Source organism: Gopherus flavomarginatus, chromosome 8, assembly GCF_025201925.1.
Source record: "Gopherus flavomarginatus isolate rGopFla2 chromosome 8, rGopFla2.mat.asm, whole genome shotgun sequence".
NCBI lineage: Eukaryota > Metazoa > Chordata > Testudines > Testudinidae > Gopherus > Gopherus flavomarginatus.
Window position 1 is genome coordinate 95025452 of NC_066624.1, and position 26328 is coordinate 95051779.

A 26328-nucleotide genomic window follows, 5' to 3' on the forward strand; every position below is an offset into this window, starting at 1 on the left:
CATTTGTGACAGGTGTTTGTCTAACTTGTTCTTATAAACCTCCAATGAGGGGGGGATTCCCCAAGCTTCCTTGGAAGCCTGTTCAGTACTCAACTATTCTTATAGTTAGGTTTTTTACTAACATCTAATTTAAATCTCCTTTGCTCTATATTAAGCCATACACTCCTTGTTCTACCTTCAGTGGATATGGAGAACGGCTAGTTAATATCTCCTTTATAATGGCACTTATGATATTTGAAGATTATCAAGTCTTCCCTCTGTTTTCTTTTCTCAAGATTAACTAGGTCAATTTTAACATCTCCACATAGGTCAGGCTTTCTAAACTTTTTGTCATTTTTTATTGCTCTCCTCCAGACTCTGCAATGTATCCATGTCTTTCCTGAAGTGTTGCAAGCAGAACCAGATAGAACTAGACAGCTCAGGCCTCACAGTGCCAAATAGATCAGGACAACTCCCTCCCTGTGTTTTATATGTGACTCCTTAGAACAGTAGCTTCTTTGGAACTACATCACATTGTAGACTCATATTCAATCTGTGATCCAGTATAACCCTCATATCCTTTTTCAGCAGTACTACCATCTACCCAGGGTTATTCCCCATTTTGCAATTTGATTTTTTTCCTTCTCTTTTACACTTGTCTTTTATTGAATTTCATCTTGTTGAACTCAGACCAATTCTCCAATTTGCCATGGTCATTTTTAATTCTAATTCTGTACTCAAAAGTGTTAGCAATCCCACCCTGCTTCCTGTCATCTGCAGGTTTTATAAGCATTTTCCACTCCATTATCAAAGTCACTTAATGAAAATATTGAATACCACCACACCCAGGATAGGCCTCTGTGGAGCCCCACCAATATAACAGCAAACCATTGATAATTTCTCTTTGAGTTCAGTTTCTAAACCAGTTGTGCACCTGCCTTATAATAATTTTATCTAGACCACATTATAGTAATTTAAAGATTTATATTTCCCTATTTTGCTTATGAGAATGTCCTATGGGACAGTGGAGAGGGGGGAAAAAAAGCCTTTCTAAAGTCAAGATGTATCTATTGCTTCCTCAATATTCACTAGGCCAGTAACCCTGTTAAAGAAGGAAAATAAGTGGTTTGTAATGATTTATTCTTGACCTATCCATTCTGGCTATTCCTTATAACCCTATTATCCTCTAGGTGCTTACAAACTGATAACTTAATAATATGTTCCAGTATCTTTCCACATTTCAAAGTTAGGCTGACTTGTCTATAATTTCCCCAGGTGGTCCTCCTTGCCCTTTTTAAAGATAAGTATTATGTTTGCCCTTCTCCAGTCATCTGGGATCTAACCTGTATTCCATGAGTTCTCAAAGATAATTATCGGTTCTGAGGTGGCTTCAGCTAGTTCTTTAAGTACCTTATGGTGAATTCAGATTCTGCCTACTTGAATACATCAAAGTTATCTAAACGTTCTTTAACCCGCTCTTTCCTTATTGTGGCTTTTGTTCCATCCCCCTTTGTGTTAACTATCTGGTCACAATTAACCTTTTTCATGAAGACAGAAGCAGAACTGGAATTAAACACCTCAGCATTCAGGTTGTCATCTGTTAGTTCTCATTCCACATAATGTATTAGACATATATTTTCCTTGCTCTATCTCTTTCTCCACTCCTAATGTATATAAAGAACCTCTTTTTATTACCTTTTATATCCCTTGCTAGATGTAACTAATTTTTATGCCTTAATCTTTCTCATTTTTTCCCTATGTGTTTATGCTATTCTTTTGCATCGTTAGCAATCTGTCCGTGTTCCCACTTTTTGTGGGATTCCTTTTTAGTTTTCTGATCATCCGTGATCTCCTTATTGAGCCCTATCACCTCTTCCTATTCTTCTTCTCACATTTGAGTAGTTTGCTGCTGTGCCTTTACTGATGCCTCCTTGAGAAACTGCTAGATCTCATTTTTATTCTCACTTAGATCGTCTTCTCATGGGACCTTGCCTACCAGTCTGTTAAAATCTGATTTTTATTTTTTTTTAATTCCATTGTTCTTATTCTGGGTTCATTCCATCCTTTCCTTGAATCATGTAATCATCATTTCATAATCACTTTAACCCAAACTGCCTTCAACCTTAAGATTTGCAATCAAATCCACCCTGTTAGAATCAAATCTAAAATCAAACCTAGTAAATCTTTACAACTTGTTTCAAAAGGTGGCTCCAATATATTCCAAGAATGTTTTGGACATGTTTTGTGATTTTTAAAAGCTCTTTGCTGCTTTTACAGATCCAGACTAACACGGTTACCCCTCCTGATACTTTTGTGATTTTTGTTGCATTATTCTTCCAACAGATGTCTGGATAGCTAAAGGAATATCAACTTCCATTATGGCAATGAGAGGGCCAAATGACCTGAATATATGAGGTGTTGTCCCTGTCTGGAATCAGAGAGATAAGAACTGCAAATTGACCAGTCAGAATGCTCCTCATGTATATAACCATTAATTTTTATAATTCTCTGCAGTAGTGGTAACACTAATACTGTCTGATTCCTTTCCCACTGAAATCCATAAGAACAGAAGTTAGCAATTCCAGAGGAGTTGGTGGGTCTGTGTGTCTGTGTGTGTGAGAGAGATGCAGTTACACCAGGGTGGGATATCAGGGTAATAGATGAGAAGGAGAAAATAAGACTTCTTTTTTTTACATCAAAAACTTGCATGCTTTATCATTTTTTTTTCAAATCAGAATTTTGAAAAGAGCTCAGATGCAAACTATCTTATTTGTTCCATTCATTCTTTCCATAAAAGTATAAAAATGGTGTCCAGATTCTCAGCTAGTATCAATTAAAGTACCTCTGAAGTCAGTGGAGCTATGCTAATTCACATTAATTTAAGACCTATCCTGCTTGTTGGTTTTGTTTTTGTTTTCAATAACTACTCACTCTCAATTGAAATATTCCAAAAATATCTTTATAGAGATCCAAAGCATTTAACAACTTTCTAACTGGCTGGACACCTATAAGACAAATTAAATGAAACAAAGTATTCTATTTGAATCTTAAATAATTTGTTTGGGTAAACATTACAATAAAAGTGCTGACAAAACTTCCTTCAAAATGATTGGTTTGATTTTGCATCTGATATTTACCACTGTGTTTGTGTTCACATTTCTGTTACTGAAGAACTGAAGATAAGCTTTTTTTTCTGATCTATTATATGAGCCATATTCTAAATGCATTTGAGCTGAACTACAAAACGATCTGCTCTAATTCATTTTATTGTATCATGTTGCACAAATTGCACCAGCTAAAGATCCTAGTCTGAAAGTTAAGATGCTTCAATTGATTTTTTTTCAAGTCTTAATTTCTCATTGTTCTACATCCCAGTCATAAAAATTGATATTAAGAAAGCTGTTCATGTCACTACTTTTGTTTCCAGTGCAGAAATGCATACAGAAATGCAGTGGTCAGCCATTGTTTCTCATATTAATGCATTAACCTGTGTAGCGGGGTGCTCACCCCGCTCTGGCCCTGAATGGGCTAAAGCAGCCCTGGAGAGGGCTGTGGCAGAGAAGCTAGGCTGATTGGGAAAGCAGCCACAACTGTAGCCAGTGCAACCAGGGCCCAGCTGGCCCTTATAAGAGGCATGCCCTCAATCAGGCCACTGATACTAGCCCTATAAGAGGGCTGAGGATCAGAGGCTGAGGAAGACATACTCTCTCTCTCTAGCTCCCTAGAGAGAGAAGGACTTGGCTGCTGGGGAAGCTGAGGAAAGCACCTAGGGTGGATCAATGCTGGGGAAGGGCAGAGGGAGTTGGGGAGCTCCAGCCTAGAAAAACCCCAGGCTGCAGGCCTTAAAAAGGGCCAGATAGGTACTGGGGCTGCAGAGGGGCAGCCTAGAGATAGGCAAAGGCAGCAGGTCCTAACCCCCTTGCTGCTGATGAGTGGTTTATAGAGTGCAGTCAGCCCCAAGGAGTTGGGGCTAGATGATGACTGGCAGTAGCCACTGAGGCAAGGTGAGGATAGAGGGTTAGAGGTTCCCCTGGGAGGGGAGACACAGAGAAGTGGGCTGCTGCTGGGGACAGAACCCTGAAGTAGAGGAGCACCGGGCTCCAGGAGGGACACCGGCTTGCAGAGGGAGCTCTGAGCTGGAAAGAGCTAATTCCCGAGACGGCCAGCAGGAAGCACTGTGCCAGTGAGTCGTCATCCGGCCACACCTGTCTTGAAAAGCTTAGTTAAAGTAAGCACTATATTTAACAGTTCTTTCAGCTACCCAAAGGGGTGGGCAAAGTTTGCCCAGTCCTTCAGCAAGTATGGATGGATAAGAACTCAGTGGAACTAGTGTGGTCAGCTGCATGGGGAGCCGAGGATATTAAAGGAACTGGCGCGTGAAATTGCGAGCCCGTTAGCGAGAATTTTTAAGCGATCGATAATCTCGGGTGTTGTGCCGTATGACTGGAGGATTGCTAATGTAGTTCCTATTTTTAAGAAAGGGAAAAAGAGTGATCCGGGTAATTATAGGCCTGTTAGCTTGACGTCTGTAGTATGTAAGGTCTTGGAAAAAATTTTAAGAGAGAAAGTAGTTAAGGACATAGAGGTCAATGGTAATTGTGACGAATTGCAACACGGATTTACTAAAGGTAGATCGTGCCAAACCAATCTGATCTCCTTCTTTGAGAAGGTGACGGATTACTTAGATAAAGGAAATGCGGTAGATATAATTTACCTAGATTTCAGTAAGGCGTTCGACACGGTTCCGCACGGGGAGCTGTTAGTTAAATTGGAAAAGCTGGGAGTGAATATGAAAGTTGTAAGGTGGATAAGGAACTGGTTAAAGGGGAGACTCCAGAGGGTCGTATTGAAAGGTGAACTGTCGGACTGGAAGGAGGTCACCAGTGGAGTCCCTCAAGGATCGGTTTTGGGACCGATCTTATTTAACCTTTTTATTACTGACCTTGGCACAAAGAGCGGGAATGTGCTAATAAAGTTCGCGGATGACACGAAGCTGGGGGGTATTGCTAACACGGAGAAGGACAGGGATGCTATTCAAGAAGATCTGAACCACCTTGTAAACTGGAGTAATAGAAATAGGATGAAATACAATAGTGAAAAGTGCAAGGTCATGCATTTAGGAACTAATAATAAGAATTTTGGATATACGTTGGGGGCGCATCAGTTGGAAGCGACGGAAGAAGAGAAGGACCTTGGGGTACTGGTTGATAGCAGGATGACTATGAGTCGCCAATGTGATACGGCTGTTAAAAAAGCAAATGCGATTTTGGGATGCATCAGGCGGGGTATTTCCTGCAAGGATAAGGAGGTGTTAGTACCGTTGTATACGGCGTTGGTGAGACCCCATCTGGAATACTGTGTGCAGTTCTGGTGTCCCATGTTCAAGAAGGATGAATTCAAACTGGAACAGGTTCAGAGACGGGCTACAAGGATGATCCGAGGAATGGAAAAACTGCCTTATGAAAGGAGACTCAAAGAGCTTGGCTTGTTTAGCCTGGCCAAAAGAAGGCTGAGGGGGGATATGCTCGCCCTATATAAATATATCAAGGGGGTTAACGTTAGGGAGGGAGAGGAATTATTTAAGTTTAGTACTAATGTAACCACGAGGACGAATGGGTATAAACTGGATATTAGGAAGTTTAGGCTTGAAATTAGACGAAGGTTTCTGACCATTAGGGGAGTGAAGTTCTGGAATAGCCTTCCGAGGGAAGTAGTAGGGGCAAAAGACTTTCCTGGCTTTAAGACAAAGCTTGATAAGTATATGGAGGGGATGTTATGATAGGATCGTTAATTTGGGCAATTGATCTTGAACTACCACCAGACAGGTCTGCTCAATGGTCTGCGGGGAGATGTTGCATGCGATGGGTACTGAGTTGCTGCGGAGAACTCCTTCTTGGGTGCTGGCTGGTGACTCTTGCCCACATGCTCAGGGTTTAGCTGATCGCCATATTTGGGGTCGGGAAGGAATTTTCCTCCAGGGCGGATTGGCAGGTGCCCTGGAGGTTTTTCGCCTTCCCCTGCAGCGTGGGGCACGGGTCGCTTGCTGGTGGTGTCTCTGCAGCTTGAGGTCTTCAAACCATTTTTGAGGATTTCAAAAACTCAATCCTGGGATAGGGGTTGTATAAAATTGGATGGGTGGGGTTCTGTGGCCTGCCTTGTGCAGGAGGTCAGACTAGATGATCAGATTGGTCCCTTCTGACCTATGAGTCTATGAGTCTATGAGTCTATGAGTCTAAGATTTGGGGAGACTGCATAGGATATGCAGTCCTACTATACACAGTTGAGAAGTACTGTGGAGGGGCTCCTTGCACCCTAGCAGGTAGGGAGTGTTTTGGGAGGGATGGTGTGGGTGAATCTGTGGAGATCCACCAGCTAGACACACCCATAAGAGAATGAGCACAGAATCCTCGGGAGGGGAGGGGGCTACTGCACAAAAATAGCTAAAGAGCAGTTTTGTGGTCTGCCTGGAGGATTCCTTTCCCAGACTCCATCGAACAGCTTTGTTTTGTATTCTGACTGCAGGCGGCAAAGAAGTCTTGGCCCTAAAAGACATTATGCTTATTTTTACACATGATCATCCCTGACTGTGGGATGACTAGCAGTAATCTTAATTGCTACTCAGATCTAGAGATGCTGCCGTTACTTGGTAGTCATGGATTGTGTCTCTACTTAAATCCATGTGATGAATTTAGGGGACAAATATCACTGGAAAATTCCTTCCTGAATGTTGTCTATTTCTATGTGTTTCGTGCACTACCAAGTAGTAGAAACCCTATTCAGTTATGTAAATTGGATCTTTTGGTGCCTTTTTACTTCTCTGAGAGGAAGAGAATATAATAGGGTCTGGCAAGTGTAGGCCTCACTTAGGTGTGTGTGTGTGATGCCTCAAAACTTCAAACTTCATAGCGTCTTGAACCAGGTTTTTAATCCTCTCCTAGCCTGAAAACTAAACTGCAGAAGCAGTGAAGAAAGGGATGGGGGCACTACAAGAACTAAGTCACAGTGATGCTTCTCATGAAAGCAGAACTGATTTCTCAGGAAAGGGGCGGGTCCCGTGTTTTCTTGTATTTACTTTCCCCTCCTTCCCCTACTGCTTTGTTGTCTAGTTTGTAGGGCAGGCTAATTGCTTCATCTCAGTGAGGGCCGCTAAACGGTTCTGAAGCTAGGAAGAAGAAAAACGCCTTAAGAACTTAGGTGAAAAAGGGACCTATTTTTCCCCATCCCAATCTCTTAGCAAAGAAATCTTTTTCCCCTTACCACTTCTGGATGGTCAAGTCCCCTTAGTACAGGCTTTGGCTACACTACTTGCTTTAGAAGAGCTTCTGTCATAAACAGATAAGGGTTAATGCCTCTTTTACCTGCAAAAGGTTAAGAAGTTCACCTAGCCTAGCTGACACCTGACCAGAGGAACCAATGGGGGAACAAGATGTTTCAAAGAGAAAGAGGGAAGTTTTCCTTTGTTTAGAGTCTCAGTTTCAGCCGGAGTGAAAAAGATCAAGGAACCAGCCTCTTATCAGAGTAGTAAGTTTTAGAAAGGGATCAATAGGTTTATGTTTATTTTCATTGTAACTTGTCTTGGTACCATTAAGGGAATTATCAAATTTGAGTATTCTTGTGTGTATTAAAGTTTTTGCCCAGGAGAACATCCTCTGTGTTTTGAATCTGTTGTCTGTGAGAGAAGCTGATATGCTATTCTCTCCAACAGGGTTTTCTTTTACCTTTCTTTTCTTTAATTAAAAGCCTTCTTTTTAAATACCTGATTGATTTTTTCCTTGTTTTTAGATCCAAGGGGATGGATCTGGATCCACCAGGAGTTGGTAGGAGAAAGGAGGGGGGATGGTTAATTTGTCCTTGTTTTAAGATCCAAGGGGTTTGGATTTAGGTTCACCAGGAAATTGGTGAAGTTTCTCAAAGCTACCCAAGAAAGGGAGTGCTTGTGAATGGAGGCAGTCAGACCAGATCTAAGCTGGTAATTGAGCTTAGAGCTTCTCATGCAGGTTCCCCACATCTGAACCTTGACAGCTTCTCTGAAACAACCCTGAGATCCATTATACTTTTTAGTTTAATGAAATTTCTCAAAGATCTGTAAGCTAAAGAGAGTGAGAATACCTTGTTTGTTTCTTCAAGTCTGTACTAAATCATTTTTTCACTTTTATATAGCATTGATTGGTTGATATCGGCTATAACAATGTGTATTTAGGAAATGTGACTGTCAAAGTTATCATTTTGTTCCATGAAAAATGTTACTTTTTCCATTTAAAAAATGTGTGCCTTATAAGAGAGATTTGAATCCGTTCAATATCTATGATTTGGCTAAGTGAAGGCTACGTAGGGGTGGGTGACATAACAGTAGACAATAATACTTTTGAGGGAGTAGACTATAGGGCTGTTCAAAGCTCTTGTGGGGAAAAAATGAAAACAGCTCCTGTTTTGCATTCTTCTGCAAAACCAAATACTCTGATACTTGTGGATCTAGATGAGATGTACCTGTGAAATGGATCTCGGGCAGGGCCAGGGCCAGCATGGTACTCTCCAATATGTATCATGGAATTGTGCTTGCGTGTTTAATAAGCATCATCTTGTCCTCCAAGGGATATCCACACACAATTTTTGGCATTATTTGATGCAGATAGCCTGATACATTTATAGACCCGAGTTCAGCAAGGAACTTTATCCATATGGCTAACTTTTAAACATGTAAGATGTTCCATTGTCATCAATGGACTTCTCACATGCTTAAAGCTTTGGTACATTTGGGCATAGTCTCCTATTCTGTAATCAGAGCTGCATGGGCAGACTTTTATGGCCATGTGGAGACCCACTGATGTGATTGCAGAATAAGGATCTTGAACATGGAATAATGCTATAGTGGCCGTTCCAGCAAAAATAATACGGTAAATAAGTGCAGTTTTTAGTCTGGAGTTAAAAAAAATGTAAAGATGAAAACAACAATTGAAACAGATTTCAATTGTTTGATGCCTGCAGCAAATCTATCATTCTAGGAGCAAAGCTATATTGCATTTTGTATCTATATTAGTCATTGAGAAGTCCCCGGGTCTCAATGTCAACAGGGGTTAATGAAAACCTTATAGAACAACAAAGAAAAATTAGAGTCTACAGAAAAATAATTTCACTATGAAAGATTCGTCAAAGTTAAGAACATAATTGATCTCTTCAAATGGTGTGTCATGAAGAGCTTTCCAAATTTGATTTTGCATTTATTGCTAAATGACTGATTACCAAATAGATGGAACATGGCAAGCACCATATGTTTTGTTTACCTAAAGGCTCATAAATTCAGTGTCTGTTGGTCTCTCAAACATGATGTGTTAGCAGAATCCTTTCAGGAAAACGAAACCAACTACAAAGTCAACAGGTTGAAGTATTATCCCTTTCAAATGATTTTTCAACCTAATTCATTTTTTGGCTGTAAATATGAGCCAGATGCAATATAGAGTTCTGATTAATTGTTTGTCAAAATGTGTGTAGCACATTGAGCATAGAGGCATTGTTGACCTCTTGGGTTGCTAATGATCTATACCCCATAGACTTCAAAAAGTGTATATGTATATAAACAATAAATCTTTCAAAAAAACCTGTTTCAGTAAACTATTTTGTGTTATTGGTGGTGCAAAGTTCACAGTAGGACCTGAGCTGAAGTATTCGTAGAAAAGCATACATTTTTAATTCAAGACTTCTTATAACCCTATACCCAACTGGAACTAGCCTGTCACTAGAAGCAATGTACCTAACCCATTGCGTGAATGTTGAGTAGCTTTAAATCTGGAGCAATCTGATGATGGATAAATTTTTTGTTAATTTTATAAACTATTATGTACTTAGTGAATTAATATCAAGAGGCCCTCAGTGAAGATAAAAAATTGCTCTTATTATTTATGCCTCACCATAGCCTTTTGAGGTAGATAAATATTATTGGTGCCATTTTTCAGCTGGGTAAACTGCAGCACAGACAGGTTATGTGGCATGCTCAAGATGACACAGCAGATCATTGGCAGGGCAAAATGAACTAGGATATCTGGACTTAGTCCCTTAATCTGAACAGCAGCCCACTTGACTTCATAATATATAATTACACTTAATATAACATGTAATGTTAATGAATTACACACACTTGTAAAGCATAAAGTTTCTCTCTTCAGGTTTCATTCAAACAACTCCAGACAGCTGTTGTGCATTGGTATTTCACGTGGCCTGGCAAGGAAGGAAAGTGGAGCTTCAGCTGTGTATATTGTCATAGGTGCATCCTAGTATTTATGTTGAACGGTGCTATGGAAATCTACATTGGCTCAGACTCAATTCCAGTTAGTTTATTTTAACAATCTTAATTGTGGATGCATTCAGCACCCCGGCCACTTTTGAAAATTTGAGATTAGCTGTCAGCTGTCTCAGAGATTGGTTGTTTCCAGTGATGAGAAAAGGAGTTTTTCTGTGGGCTAGTAATGCTCTTCTGTGGGCTTGTCTACACTTACAGCACTGCAGCTACAGCGCTTAGTGACGACACTATCTACGCTGATGGGAGAAGCTCACCTGTTTACCTAACATGCATCTGACAAAGTGGGTATTCACTCATGAAAGCTCATGCTCCAAAATGTCTGTTAGTCTATAAGGTGCCACAGGATTCTTTGCTGCTTTTACAGATCCAGACTAACATGGCTACCCCTCTAATATTGTTTACTTAGGTACTCCACTGCCCTGAGAAACCCTCCTATCGACATAACTCCCAGCGCAGACAGTGCTATGTTAGTCTAACTATGTCACTTGGGGGGTAAGGACTTTTCATAGTTATACTGATATCACAGGTGCCAACTTTCGTTGGTGCTGGTGGATGCCCACACCCCTGGCCCTGCCCCAACTCTGACATCTCCCTAGATCCACGCCCGAGCCCCACCTCTTCCTCAGCATGCTGGGTTCCCCTCCTCCCTGCTCCCTCCCACCACTTGCCACGCGAAACAGTTGGGAGGGAAGGAGGAGAAGCAGGATGCGGTGGTGCGCTCAGGGAAGGAGGCGGAGGTGAGCTGGGTGTCGGGCAGAGCTGCTGGTGGGTGCTATGCACTCACTAATTTTTCCCTGTGGGTTCTTCAGCCCCAGAGCACCCATGAAGTCAGCACCAATGACAGATATTAGTTTGTGGTATAGACCTGGGCTGTCTCTTACTCCCAGGACATCTCAATTTTATTCAAGAGATGAATGAGATTATATGTATTCCTGTCCAACAATTAATATCATTTTAGGAGACAATCCCATAGTTCATATTTAGAAAAACATAGATGCCTCTGATCACACCAGTGCATGAGTGTCTGCAGAATGTTGCAATCTATTACAGTATATTATAACAAAACTGCCAAAAAAAGGTTTGGGCAAAGGCGCTATAAAGCAATTGATTTCTTTCTGTTGGAACGCATCCAATATTTTGATCAGGAAACATATCAGCATAGCCTATTAACTGTGGCAATTCTTAGCTTTTTCACACCGTTGGAATTTCACAGAGGAAAATACTTGGACAGCAACAACTTGAAATCCCAAGCTCAACTTAACTTCTGGCCCTCTGCAATGTTCTGTGTCAGAGGAAACATAAGTGTCCTCTGCTAACATTATGATTGCTTACTGGAAACACCTGTAAGCAGGAGTTACATTTGTGTGATTCTCATGATAACTAAATTGATCTTGTTGAAATGAGCACTAAACCTAAGGTTCTCAATAGAGGATGAAATCTTACCGCTGTAAGACTGACTGAGAAAATTTACAATCACTTGATGCATGTGAGCATTCAAAGAGGCTCTTCCAGATTATACTAAATATAATTTTTCTAGAGTTTGTTCACAGAAATGATTTTGCCATGGGTAGTGGGTTTTTTGTTTTTCTTTTCTTTTCCCTTGTATATTCTAATAATGGTGTTGGGAGCGCAAGGGAAAACCTAATGTCTAAGCACTAACTCACTCTATGTAATTATTTCTCTACTCATCTCAGGTTGTTTTGTAATTTGTGCATTCAAACTGTAACAATGAAAAATTTTTGTTCGTATGACAAGAGTTAATTTGAAGGATTTTCTGAGGGACAGCAGAAAAAAGGAACAACGTAATGTTCTAAATATGAAATAAAAATGTTTCTTGGTAATGAGCAATATGCATATTTGTGTGAGTTTATAGATTAACATTTGGGACAATTTTTCAAAACTTGTTTGCATTTGCAGTAAATAATCCTTTACATTTCCTCCACTACACATTATGCAAAATCCCAGTACTCCAGATACAGAGTGATGCAGCCCTGTCAATATTGTTCACAAGCAGGGCTATATCATTTCATTTAAGAAGACTTGCTGACATGACTTTAAAACTTTGCATCATGTACACTTACGTTAACCTACATTTAAATTAATGTATTAGAGGGGAGGATTATTTATTTTGGAGGATTGTTTGGTGGGTGGATTTTTTTCTGGAAAACCTAATTATCTTAATTCTGAAGAACTTTTGTTGTTGGTTACCATTAGCTGTATCTTTATATGTACCATTAGCTGCAGAGATTGATAGATCTTTAAGGCCAAAAGGGACCATTATAATCACCTTGTCTGACTTCCTGAATAACATGGACTTTCACTCAGTGATTCCTGCACCTAGCTTAATAACTTCTGGTTGAACTAATAGAGCATATCTTTTGGAAAGACGGCCTGCTGGGATGCTGGACCCCTCTAGCATCGTTCCCAGGAGCTAATCTGCCATGTTTGTCAAATGCCTGCCATTCAAACTTGGGGTGGTCTGTCTCTCTGCCTGATAGGGTTAGACTTCAGCACCCACAAGGCATTCCACAGCCTTAACATATTCTATCTAGTGTGTTACAAAACATTTGAGCACTCACTTGATATCCTAATGTTTATATACATGAGTGAACATTTGTTTCACTTTCTTCTGTATAAACTTCCAACAATACATACATTTCACAAGATTATCAACTTTGGAAGAAATGTTATGTGCTGTTAGTTCTTGCACATTGCAGCTGTTGTTCACGTGCTACTGTTATATAAGACATTAGTATGTTACTGTGTCAGTGGGCCCTCTCTACTGCCCCAACTTTTCCTGCAGTTCAGCACATGGACACATACTCACTAGTATGCTATTTTGTCTCCATGCTTGCTTGGTTTTCGATGTTTGAAAGGTGAAGTGTGACTTAGAGCAGGCATTTCCTGCCTCTGGGTCATGACCCTCTATTGGGGTGCCAAGAGGCCTAAGGGTATCAGGAAAAAAAATCTGCCTTTACTTTGCAGTCCCAACCTGAGTCAGGGTTGTTTTTGTCTATCAGCTTACTAAGTCAAATATAAATGCACTTGTTAGTATTACTATTATGCACATGCTTGTTACAACAAGCTTATAATTAGAGCAATTGAAATATTACAAAGCAAGATATATTTTTCTTCATTCAGCTTGAGGTGTGTCTCCAATGTTGGGTTCAAAGCATTTTACCCCTGTTTTGAAAATTGTTCATACAATTGATTCATTTCAAATAGCAAATATTCAAGTTACAAAATCTACAAAAATACCATACACATCCGGTCAGAATATGGAGGAGAAAAAGGGTCTATTTAGGGCAAAATAGGATTCCATGCTCTCTCCAGTCACTCAAATATCTGTTACTGTTCTCTCAAACCCCACAAGCTGCTTTGTTTTGTGATGGCTAGAACTGAACATGATCAGCCAGATCTTCAGCAGATGTAGAGTGGTGTAGCTCATTTAATAACAAGGAACATAATCTGTTGACAAGTGGCCATTATGTGGGTTGGTCGCCCAAGAGCTAGAGAGAGAGAAACTCTGACATCCCTTCTTGATGTAGTCTTTTATTTGCCCCCTCACTGAACTAACCCTTTGCACAAAAAAGTGATGTCTAATTTGCTGTCCAGTGTGTCCCACTGAGTCTCCCTTCTTTATTACTGCTGCTCAACTCTCTCTTTCTCTCTCTCTCTCTCTCTCACTGATTACATGAGTTTCCATATTCTTTCCCCATATATATTACTCTACATTTTAAAATGTATTCTTTACTTATTTCTACTCACTGTAGATCACTGGTTCCCAAACTGCATAGTTCTCCTTTTTCCCTCATATATTTCCAGAAGGTGTAAATCACAGTATACATTCTGTCATGAAGCCTTGCTGATTGATGTGGCTCTGCTTAAACATTTAAGGGAGTTTTTGGACTACCATTAGGGAATTGCACAGATTCACTGGTTCTACTGAAATACTCTAATGTGAAATATTTTTCAAAACTGTATTATGTGTTTCTCCTAATTGTTCAGTATTGGCAAACCTGATGAGTAGGGAGTTACTTCCATGGAATGAAAAATGCTAACTTAATTGAAGGGGAAATGACTTTGCAGATTTATGGATTTATAAGGCTAAGAATCTGCATGAGTGCCTTTAATTAAATTCATTTTTCTGCATAGGCTCTTGTCATTTCAGATATTCAAAATATCTACACCTGTTGCTTCTCCTATACTGGTTTTTCAATTTATTTGCAAGGCTTCATTTAAACACTTGTCAGTTGCCTGCGAGCACTTGATGAGACTGCCATTACTCCAAACATTACATGGAAATAAGTTAGGAAACTAGAGAGGCAACAATTTCTATTTTTATCCTATGATTTTATCCTATCCTACAGACAGTTACGATATCTTCTTACCTGCTATAGTGATAACTAACAAATAGGATAATTAAAGTAAAAGCAAAATACTGAGGGCCAGATCTCTGCACATCTCTGTGCTCTTTGTACTCCTCCAGTGGCATAAAGGGTATTGAAAACTTCTTTAAGCAGGTCACCAAGGATTTTATTGGAGAGAGATCCTCAGATGGTATAAAAAACAGTGTAGGGACTGGAAGTCTGTGGGGTAACATGATCAGAGCATTACTTCCTGAATGATTGATAGATTGGAGAGGAGATAAATGAGAGCTGGAGAAAATGGATGTGGTAGGCCAGATGACAGAAGCCGACTGTGGAACAGTATATTAGCTTAGGGACAGGGAAAGATGGATTTTAGAAATGGAAAAATGACAAGATTTGAGAGCCTGGCTCTGAGGAGAGAAGATAAGGGGCAGTTGTGAAGTTGTGTGTTGAGTGAAAAAGAAGATAGTGGATGTGTCTGAAATTATTCCCATATAAACATCCTACACATTATTGCAGTTTTTTTTCAAAACATGCCTTGTCAGGTATCATTTAAAAGCTAGTAACACATGATCAGTATTCTTGCATAATGTATGTACAAAATGCAAATTAAGAGTTATGAACATAAACTGAAATTATGACTCTAATATGTTTACCAGACAAGATGGAGGTGGGGAAAGGAGGATAAACCACTTTCTAAGAGACAAAAGATAAGCTAATGTCTCTAGCCAGGTGTCATCAAAGTTGCATGGCTGTCACCTGTAAAGTGGCCATTTTTTGGCAAAGAAGTTGGACAAGAACAGATGGATCTGCATTTTAGAAAACAACTGTATGGAACAATGGTGGGTAATCTGCTACATGTGGCCCATCAGGGTAATCCATCGGTGAGCGGCAAGACAGTTAATTTACATTGACCATCTGCAAGCGTGACCTCAGTTTGCCGATTCCAGCCAATGGGAGCTGTGGGAAGTGGCAGGCTGAAGAGATGTGCTGGCTGCCACTTCCCGCAGATCCCATTGGCTGGGAATGGTGAATTGCAGCCACTGGGAGCTGTTGGTGGCTGTGCCTGCAGACGGTCAATGTAAACAAACTGTCTCACGGCCCGCTGCTGGTATGGAACCTCTTTCACCATGAGACTCCATGTCTCCTTCCTCATTGCTGGAATGAATTTTATCTAGGGGTAGCCCTCAGAAAATGCATTTCAAAGGGTGACTGGACTAGAAAAGTGAGGAGTGATTCATCTTTCATTTAAGATGACAAAAGAACCAGCCCTTTGACTTTGCAGGGAGATCCAGATCTGTGATTTTGGTCAGCCCTATGTGTGGGAACCTGGTAAGAATTTTACCTTGAACCAAGTCTAGCTGGTTAAATTTGAGCTATTTGGAAGTGTTATCTGTATTTTTCCTGTAGTAATTTCTGACTTTAATACTCACTTAAAACCTTTCTCTTTGTAGTTAAATAAACTTGTTTCATTTTTAATCTAAACTAATCCAGTGTTGTGTTTAATCTGATCTGTTTGGCAACTCCAGTTAAAATAGCAAACTGTTAAATATTGAGGCATTGCATGGGCAATGACTTTTAATATCAGGACTGTCCAGAACACATGTTTTGTAGGAAAATAGAGACTGGGAATGTGTGTGTCTGGGGGGGTCACCCTGCAAGTAGTAACCAAGGCTGCTGGAAGCCCCAGAGTGTGACTGGAGTGTTGCTGACAGGCTGCTGAGGTCAGAGTTGCTGGGCCAGTGCTGCAGCTATACACAGACACACAGGGACTGACCTGCATGGGAGCTACAACAGCAAAGCATTGTGATGTACCCAAAGTTGTAGGGCAGGTGGTGACACAACCTCTCACTGGTCTGAATTGCACCCCAGCATCTGACAGTGGAGTTGTCATCAATAATGGAGAAAAAGAAGAGGGTTCAGCAGGAGAGATGAAAGTTCAGTTTTTGCCATGATATTTTCCGGCAGGCAGCATAAGACACATGAGATATTGCAGAGACAGGTAGAGAAATCATAGTTGAAGTGAAATAAGAAGTGGTGTCTGAGACATGCGAGAAGGAGATGTTTTCATACACAATGAGCAAACCATGTACTCCAGTGATTACTTAGTTTAGCTTATCTTTTTGTTATTTTTTTCCCAGAATCTAATGTCTCCATGAGCAGGGCCGGCTCCAGTCACCAGCTTGGAGGGAAGAAGAATGAAGTGGCGCAGGAGAGCAGGCGCCGAAGTGCTGCTGACTGCGGCTTTTTTTTTTTTCTCTTCACACTTGGGGCGGCAAAAAATCTGGAGCCAGCCCTGTCCTTGAGAGATCATAATCCTTGCTGACCTTTTATAGGCTGCAATAACTTTGAGAACAAAATGGCTTCTCTACTTTGCTGCACAGAGTTCTTACAAAAGTAAATGTACAGTATGCAGAAAACAAAAGGCACCACAATATCGTAGACATACTACAAAGAGACACGGGCCTTATCCAAAGCTCTCATTGAATTCAGTGGTCTTTGGATCAGGCAGGGCCACACGGTGGGTGGGGGGGGGGGGGTGGCGGCAAGTGGGGCAATTTGCCCCAGGCTCCACGGGGGCCCCCATGAGAGTTTTTCGGGGCCCCTGAAGCAGGGTCCTTCACTCACTCTGGGGGCCCTGGAAAACTCTCGCGGGGCTGGGGCCCCCGGAGCTGCTTCTGCTCTGGGTCTTCGGCGGCAATTTGGTGGTGGGGGATCCTTCCGCCCCAGAGCGGAAGGACCCCCTGCTGCCAAATTACCGCTGAAGCGGGGGGCCCCCCCGCTGCCGAAGACCCCAGACCCCCTGAATCCTCTGGGCGGTCCTGGGATCAGGTCCATGATGAGAAGGGCAAGATGTACTGTGTTAATGTCAGAGGAAAACCAAAGAAGAGAAGTGATGCTGAGGCTGTCAAAGTTATGAAAATCGTAGTTTCAGGTTGTGTGCATTACAAACCATATAAAGACCCTAAGAGCCTTACTTTCAATGTTGCTCCCCTTCCCCCAGACTCAGGAGGTCCAAGGGGAACATCCTGCTAACAGCTGCAGGCTCATGCTGTGTAGAGGGGCAGTTGGATAGAGCCCTGTAACAGCTTTACTTTAAAATCTTGCCTCTCGTAGTGGAGGGATTTTCAAAAGAAAACCAGCTGGCTGCTACGGTCTCTGGGTGTGGAGTTGCAGCTGGAAAAAGCTGTCAGTAAAAACACAGAATAACTATGAAGTGGGATTTTTTTCCCTCGATTTGGGTGGGGGGAGGAAGGTTATTTTACTGTCTGTCAGGAAGAGGGACAGGAAACTGTAGCCAATTAAATACCTCTAAAATGTGTGCTCCATCTGGTGTGAAAATCTGAAAGGAGCCCTCCCCCCCAAAAAAAAAAATGCACAAAAACCTAAAACAGGTAGAGGGGATAAAAATCTTAGTGGAGTAGTCATTTAAGTGCCTGCAGAAGTCAAAAGGACAGTTAGCATTGATGTGTTAATACACAGACAGTTTATCTAAGGGAGGACAAAGACATCAAACTGTGGAGGTAATCACTATATTATAATAAACTCCATTTCACATGAGAACCAGATATTTTAATTTGAATGGAAATAAATATTCATAAACCATCTTTCTTTTTTTTTTTAATAATGTGAATATTATACCATAACACCTGTTAACAGCCGCTATTGGAACTCCGTTTTTTGTCCTTTATAACAGGTGGCCACTCATACCATGTTAACCAAATAGCCATTCAAACGCAAGTCACTGCTCATGCATTTAATGAGTTACAAATGCACATCAGGGATAAAGCAGCATTGTCTTAGTTTGTGTAATGAGGCAGATAGGGTTTGATCCAAAGCTGAGTGAAGTCAATGGAAGGACTCCAATTGACTTCAAAATAGGTTTTCAGTCAGAAGCAAATTTAGTGAACATGAAAACATGCATATTATGCCTATATGGTTCTGCATGTTGTATAATAAAGTGAACAAATCAACATTTCACATAAGTGAAGAGTTAGACAAAACAGCTGATGTGAAAGTTTGCCTTTTATGAGGGAAAAAAATACATGAACAAATAAACTGTAACTCACTGCATGATGTATTTTTAATTGAGAATGCATAGCACACTCTTATCCAAGTTTTATCTTATACAAATAAATTGAAGGAATAAACTAACTCACTGCATAATGACCAAAACTTGATCTTGGATGAGAAATAGGTTATTTTAATTCAATTCCATGTAAATATTCATAAACAATTTGGATTTATACCATGATCCTCATACTGCATGATTTAAATAAGGTTCTTTCAAAATTTGTGGCCAGGGTAACATTCTGGCTGTTAATCTTCAATTCACAGTGTGCTTTGATTCATTTAACCACACATTGCAGCAGTAGAGTAATTCCACAAGTGTCCTTGTGTGAAGTGCCAAATGAAGAGGAGATGCAGTGTAATATAATTTAAATCAGTTTTTAAATATTAATATATACTTCAGCTTTAAAGCATCAGATAGTCAAAGGCCGGTTAGGGCTCTTTAATGAGAGAGTTCTATGTTGGAGCAAATTTGAGGAAAGAACATCTGTATTTTCTAAAACGTGCTTAGGCAATCATATTCTGTATTCCCTTTGCAGTTGTGTTAGATATACGTTTGAATTAGAACTCTCACTCTTAAAACCTAGATTCTCATTCATCTTAGTCTTAGACTACCCTGTTCTACTTGGCTTTATCTCTTTAAGGGCTGGGCAGCCTGAGGCCATCCAGCCTAGTTCAATGATCAGGCCCAGCTGGGAAAGTGTCGTGTGATCCCTATAAAGGGTTGTCTTACTTGGAGGGGAACATGTTGCTCCTGTGACTGGCCCTGGAGAAGAGAAAAAGATCTTTGGCCCCGGGAGCCTGTGTGGACTAGGGAAATAATTTTGTTTTGTGTGGTTCTGTTTTAATTAACAATCCATGGCCTGAGGGAAAGGCCTGGAAGAGATCTGATGATGATGTGTAGAAATAGATGGGCTGTAGAAATAGATCACCAAGATTTAAGCCTGGGTTTGGGATATCAGTTGCTGCTACGTCAAATGTGAAAATGTCCGTTCAGCATCATGTCTTTGATGTAGGATCAAGTAAACCACAAAGGTGGCCTAGAATTTCTTGACTATTTTATCTCATTTTACACTTTCAGTGCACAAGTCATAGTGCAGCGAGAATGGATTGCTGAATTATGCTTATGGCAGGAAATTGTGGCTGGTTCTGGGTGTTGAACAGGGAATGTTGGGTGCAGAGTGTGCCTAGTGGGGGTGATAGGTAAGGAAAGGATGGAGATGTTTTGGGGTGAAACTGCTTGGTGGCTAGTTGATTGGGCTGCTGGAGAGGGCAGAGTGCTTTTGTATTTCTGGCATATGCAATTTCTACTTTCATGCCAAATATTAAGCTCCTATCCTGTCTCAGAGTGCAGGTGTCTACCATCTCTTCATTCAAATCCTGTCTGAAACCATACTTTGTTCCCCAGAGTCCATAGCTATTAATCCATTGGTCCACACATCCATAATTGTTTACTGCAATGGTTCTTCTTTTCATCTTGGAAAGGAGGAGAAGGAGAAAGGGTTTGGGGGGGGGAATGCAGCACCAGTTTCTTGCCACAGCCACAAATGGAGGAACCTTCCTAAAAGTGATGGGGGGCACCAATGTCTGAACCATGGCCCCACCCTCATGCTGCCCCTTCCCCAGAAGCCCCACCCTCCCACCGCTGCTTCCCCCGAGGTCCTGCTCCTGTGCTGCCTCTTCCCACTAAGACTTCACCCCCACTTGCTCCTCTCTGCCCTCTCTACCTTGTTGCTCACCCTCATGGCTGGTAAAAATGTGATGGGGCCAATTCCCCCCCTGCCCTCCCCCTGTTCCGGCATCTCTGGCCATAGTCCTAATCACACAATCTTTTGTATGTGGGATGGATCACTGAATTAAGGTTCTGGCAAGAAACTATGCTGTTTCTGTTTCTGGGTAGCAGATGCTGGTATAGGGTGGGAATAATAGATTGGTGGTTGATGGAGTTCTGGGTAGGCCTTTTGGGGGTTATGTGGGTTCTTCTGTCTTGCCCTCATTTTCAGCTTCTGGGGAAAGCTCTGCTGCAGGTCTCTGTGGGGTGCTGAGCTGAGCCTGCAGGATGAAGACAGTCATTGCACAGCATTGTGAGCAGACACCTTCCCTAAGGGAAGATTGCAGGTTGTGGGGAAAAGGAAAGGAGACATGCAATGAGGATGGTGCATATGGAGCAGTAGTAGAAAGGCTCATAGGTTTTAAGACGAGAAGGGAGTATCATGAGCTTGTACTCTGACCTCCTGTACATCGCAGGCCACAGAATCTCACTCGCTTCTCTAATAGACTCATAACCTCTGGCTGAGTTAGTTATTGAAATTCTTAAATCTTGATTTAAAGAGTTCAAGTTATAGGGAATCCACTATTTACTGTAGTTCAAACTAACAAATTATCCAGGCCCCATGCTGCAGAGGAAGGTGAAAACTCCCCAGGATCTTTGCCTATCTGATCTTGAGGGGCGGGGGGGAATTCTTTCTCATCCCCAAATATGACAGTCAATTAGACCCTGAGCACATATGGTGACCCACCAGCCAGCCACCTGTGAAGGAATTCTCTGTAGTAATTCAGAGCCCTCCACATCCAGTGTCTCATCTGTGGCCACTGGAAATATTTGCAAATGGCAGTTGCAGATGGGCCATATGCCATTAAAGGGATTCTCCTTGTACCGTTCCCTCCATAAGCTTATCAAGCTCAGTCTTGAAACAAGTTTGTTGTTTTCCCCTACTACTCCCCTTGGAAGGCTGTTCCAGAACTTCTCTCCTGTGATGGTTAGGAACCTTTTATTGCTGTGCAAAACAGTAAAGCTACAGAACTTTACAGAGCTGCAATGCATTGGGTTCAGAAATGCTGTGTTTTGCTAAACAAGTCAGTGCTGTCCTGAACCAGGAAAGTATCAGAATTTTCACAGACATGTACTTTTATCTAAACAAAATCCAGAATTTCAACAAATTGAAAGGTTGTTGCTTAAAAAAAAAAACAACATAACCTGTTTCAGGGCAAGCAAAGTCACAAAATTGTGGTTCGTTTTCATGAATTGTATACTCACTCTGTTTAAAACAAAATATGAAAATCTTATTATATGACAGTTGAATTTCACTGCAAATATTTCACTCAGTTCTAATATTTCTAAGTGATGTAATGGCTAAGCAAACAATCAATTAAGGATGCCTTAGGCCAGTAGTGAATAATGACAATTGAAGTTATTTTAAGATATGTCCTTTTTTGTGGACATGGGTGACTGAACAATGTCTAGTATTCTATTCCTGTGAACAATTCTTTCCATAAAATTTCAAGTCTAAACTTATTAATGGCCAGTTTATAGCCATTTGTTCTTGTGCCAACATTGACCTTTACTCCTCTCCTTTTCTGATGTTTATCCCTCTGTTATATTTATAGAAAGCAATCCTATCTCCCGTCAGTCTTTGTTGTGTTAGGCTAAACAAGCCAAACTCCTTAAGTCTCCTTCTGTAAAGGAGGTTTGCCATTCCTCTGATCATTCTAGTAGCTCTTCTCTGTACCTGTTCCAAATTAATTCATCTTTCTTAAATAAGAGAGACCAGAATTGCATACAATATTCCAGATGAGGTCTCACCAGTGCCTTATAATGATAATAAGTATTATCTCTACTGTAAGTACCTCCCACTGACAGGATTTCATTAGCTTTTTTCTTGGGTCACATCACATTGGCATCTCATAATCATCCTTTGTTTGATCAGTGCACACAAGCATTTTTTTTTCCTTCCTCTTTTGCTTCCAACTAAGGGCTGGTCTACACTAGAAAGTTAGATTGAGCCAGCTACGTTGCTCAGGGTTCTGAAAAATCTACCCCCCTGAGCAAACTAGTTAAGCTGACCTAAATCTCCTTGCAGACAGTGCTAAATTGATGGAAGAATTCTTCCATTGACCTCGCTACCACCTCTCAGGGAGGTGGATTACCTTGCTGATGGGAGAACCCCTCCCATTGGCATATGTACTGTCCATGCTTGAAATGCTGCAGCATTTCAGAAGTAATAATAATAATAATTGGAGATATACCTATCTCCTAGAACTGGAAGGGACCTTGAAAGGTCATCAAGTCCAGCCCCCTGCCTTCACTAGCAGGACCAAGTACTGAGTTTTGCCCCAGATCCCTAAGTGGCCCCCTCAAAGACTGAACTCATAACCCTGGGTTTAGCAGGCCAATGCTCAAACCACTGAGCTTTCTCCCTCTCCCCCTCAAAAAGTAGTCTGACAAGATTGGGGGATGGTAGAATATTAGGGTTTTAAGGGACCTCAGAAGGTCATCTAGTCCACCCCCCTGCTCAAAGTAGGACCAATCCCCAGACAGATTTTTGCCCCAGATTCCTAAATGGCCCTCTTAAGGATTGAACTTACAACCCTGGGTTTAGCAGACCAATGCTCAAACCATTGAGCTATTCCTCCATTTAAAGTGCAAACAAATCCCAAGAAGTCCCCAATTTATAGCAGCAACTGTTAGTCCTTAAGTGGGTGACTTTACATTTTGCACTGTTAAATTCTATCCCATTTCAATTACTCCTGTTTTTAAGGTCATCCAGATCTTCCTGTATGATATTCCCGTCCATCTCCATACTGACAATACCTCCTAGTTTTGTGACATCTGCACATTTTATTAGCACACTCCCACTTTTTATGCCAAGGCTATTAATAAAAATGTAAAATAGATTGGTCCAAAGACTGATCCCTGAGGAACTCTACTGGTAACCTCCCTCCAGCCTGGTAAACTTCACAAAAGATGAACTTTCATGTAGATTCCCCTTTAACCAATTCCTTACCTACCTTTCGATTCTCCTATTAATCGCTGTCTTCTCCAGTTCAACTGATCATTTCCCATGTGGAATTGTATCACAGGTAGATTAGATCTACTGCATTTCTGTCCTCTAGAAAATTGGTCACCTTCTCAAAAAAAGATAGATTTGTATGTCATGATCTTTAGTGAAACCATGTATTTTATCCCAATCGTTGTTTATCTATATGTTCTTAAATACTTTCTCTGTCAAAATTTGTCAAGACCCTGTATTCAGTTGACATCAAACTAACAGGCCTACAGTTGGCTACAGTCCTAGCTCCTGTAAAATTCTACTGTATATGTACTTGATCCAATGCTGTTGGAGTCAATGGAAGACCCACATTGGCTTTTTTGTTTTGTTTTTTGATGGATATTTTCCCTTGACTGGTCTTATGTGACTCGGCAGCCACTCGCTCACAGCCCACATTGTGTACACACCACACATTGAGATTATACCATATAATATTTTCCCATGCGTTAAGGTTTGGATAATCTAATTTTAAATGTCTAAAGTGATTTGGCATCTATAATTTGCCTTAAGAGACTGTTCCAAAAATTTAATAAAACCAAAACCCCTCTGTTTGGGGATTTTTTTCCCTCATGTTCAGCCAAAATTCTTTTTCTTAATTCATCCTTTTGCTGCTTTGCCCTGATCCTACTAATAATATTTTAATGTCCTTTTATTTCAAGGTATATTGACTAGTTTGCTAATCAAGAATAACAAAGGACATGAATTTATGTGCATAATTCAGAATATTCTCTAAAGAGAGTAAAAATAAAAACTAGAAGAAAAACAAAGTTTTACGTAGCTGTATATTTGTGAGTTATTTTAAGGTGTGCTTGTGTGTTGTGTTTTTTTTTTTCCTTTGGCTTTGCTATCTTTGATGTAAATGAATGAGATGACCTTCCCCTGGCAGAATAAAGATAAAGTAGGCTAGGAAATATGTATGATTTTTGAAGTATTCCCCACAGATAAGAATAAATATCTCATATAAATCACATCCTTGTGAAAGTCAGGAAAACAATAACATTTCTAACTGAAGTGATGCAAATCATAATAGCCTGTCATTCCCCAACATCTTATCATTGTTTGTTAAATTTTGTAGATAATGAAACAGATATGTAGTGATATCTACACGTTATATGTCATAACGCACATTTTCATGGAGAGGAAGGAGTGGGGGTAGGGGCAGAGGCATAATTCCACTCAAGTCCAACCCACAATTCCACAACTTCATTTGACATACCCGTCATTCTCCATAGTTCTAGAAATTTTTAAATTTTGAATGGTGCAATAAAAAAATATTAGTGCTGGTTTCTTTAATTCAGGTCACGAAAGTATGAAATGTGTTCCTGTTCCAATACATATTCTTCGTCAGCAGCACTGTTCACACATTTTCATCCTGTCAGAAATCAGGTTTGATGGAGCTCATTGTTCCAAAAGGGCATGCTTTGGACATCCTGCTCACCCTCCAGGATAATACGTGCAGGAACACAAATATTTGAAGCTTCAATGAAGCAAGAGCAGGTCTATAGTTTAACTAGATAGGCAAAGTCTTTTATCAAGCCTATGTACTAGGTCCCTGTGTAGTGTCCACTTCCACAGTCATAAAATCTGTTGTGGAATTTGCCCATTGCTGCAGAATTGTGCATCCCAAATCTTAGCTTTTCTTTCATAGGTTTAATGACAGTGATGGAAAGTTCAAAAACATGAACAAAGTGTAAGCTAATGTAAGATTGTCTTGTTGAATTTATAGTGACCATGAAACCATAGCTCTGAGGTATGAACTGCCCCATTTCTCTCAGTTGTGGTCCTACAGACTGCAATTCCTTAGCCGTTGAATTTAGTATTTTTCCAGCATACCAGAGAATTCACCACTTTGCTGTAGACTGACACCTAATATTTGTCTTCTTTCTCCCTGCCCTTCTGTGCCCTGTCTGCTGTTGCCTCTTATTCTACAGCTTTCCCACAAAAGGGGAATTAATTGGACTAAACTCTGCACTGTTCCATGTAGCCATGAGTAAGGGTCTGGGAAACTGAACTGGAGTCCCGACTGAATGAAAGGGACGGAGGGAAGCCAGAAGTGTAGAGTGGCCAATGGGGCTGCCTAGAGACCAACACTGCATATGGGACCTGAGAACTCAAGGAAATGAGCTGCTGAAGCAGTTTAAATGGTTTTCCCTTTTCCTGGCACATGTCAGGGTGGGGAGCTTTTCAGCTGGGTCCACTAGACAATACTGCAGGAGCTGAGACATGAGGAATGGATCCAGGCCATTGAGAGAGAAAGAGAGAATGTGGAGGTGGGGAGAAGAGAGGAATCCTCAAAAGTACTCATTGCATGAGTTTTGCATCAATGAATATTTTCAGCTATGAGCCTAAATGGCCCCATAGAGCCCTACATATAAATAGACATTCATTGTACAGTACTCTAAAGAGTGAACACATCTGATTCTGTTGAAGTGGGGGTATAATTTCCAGACTTGAAGCACTTCCCCTGAAAACAACCTGCCTTTACAACCAAAACATTTAAAATGTGTCCTCTTTCCCAATCACAGCTGCTGGTCAGAATGCAAGAGAAGAGGTGGTTATATATTACACTGGTCTACAATTTTTGAGAAGTCTTCTGCTTCAGAGATAAAAATGTGCTATTTATTATGTATTTTGATGTGCTGAATTCAAATATGACAATTAAAACAACTGATTGGCTACTGTTTCTGTGATATTTAAGTTTTTACATTTTATGTCTATGTATATTGTGTAGAAAGTAGAGTTTTAATCATAAATTGTAAACCTAGGTCTTTTCATGTGTTTATGG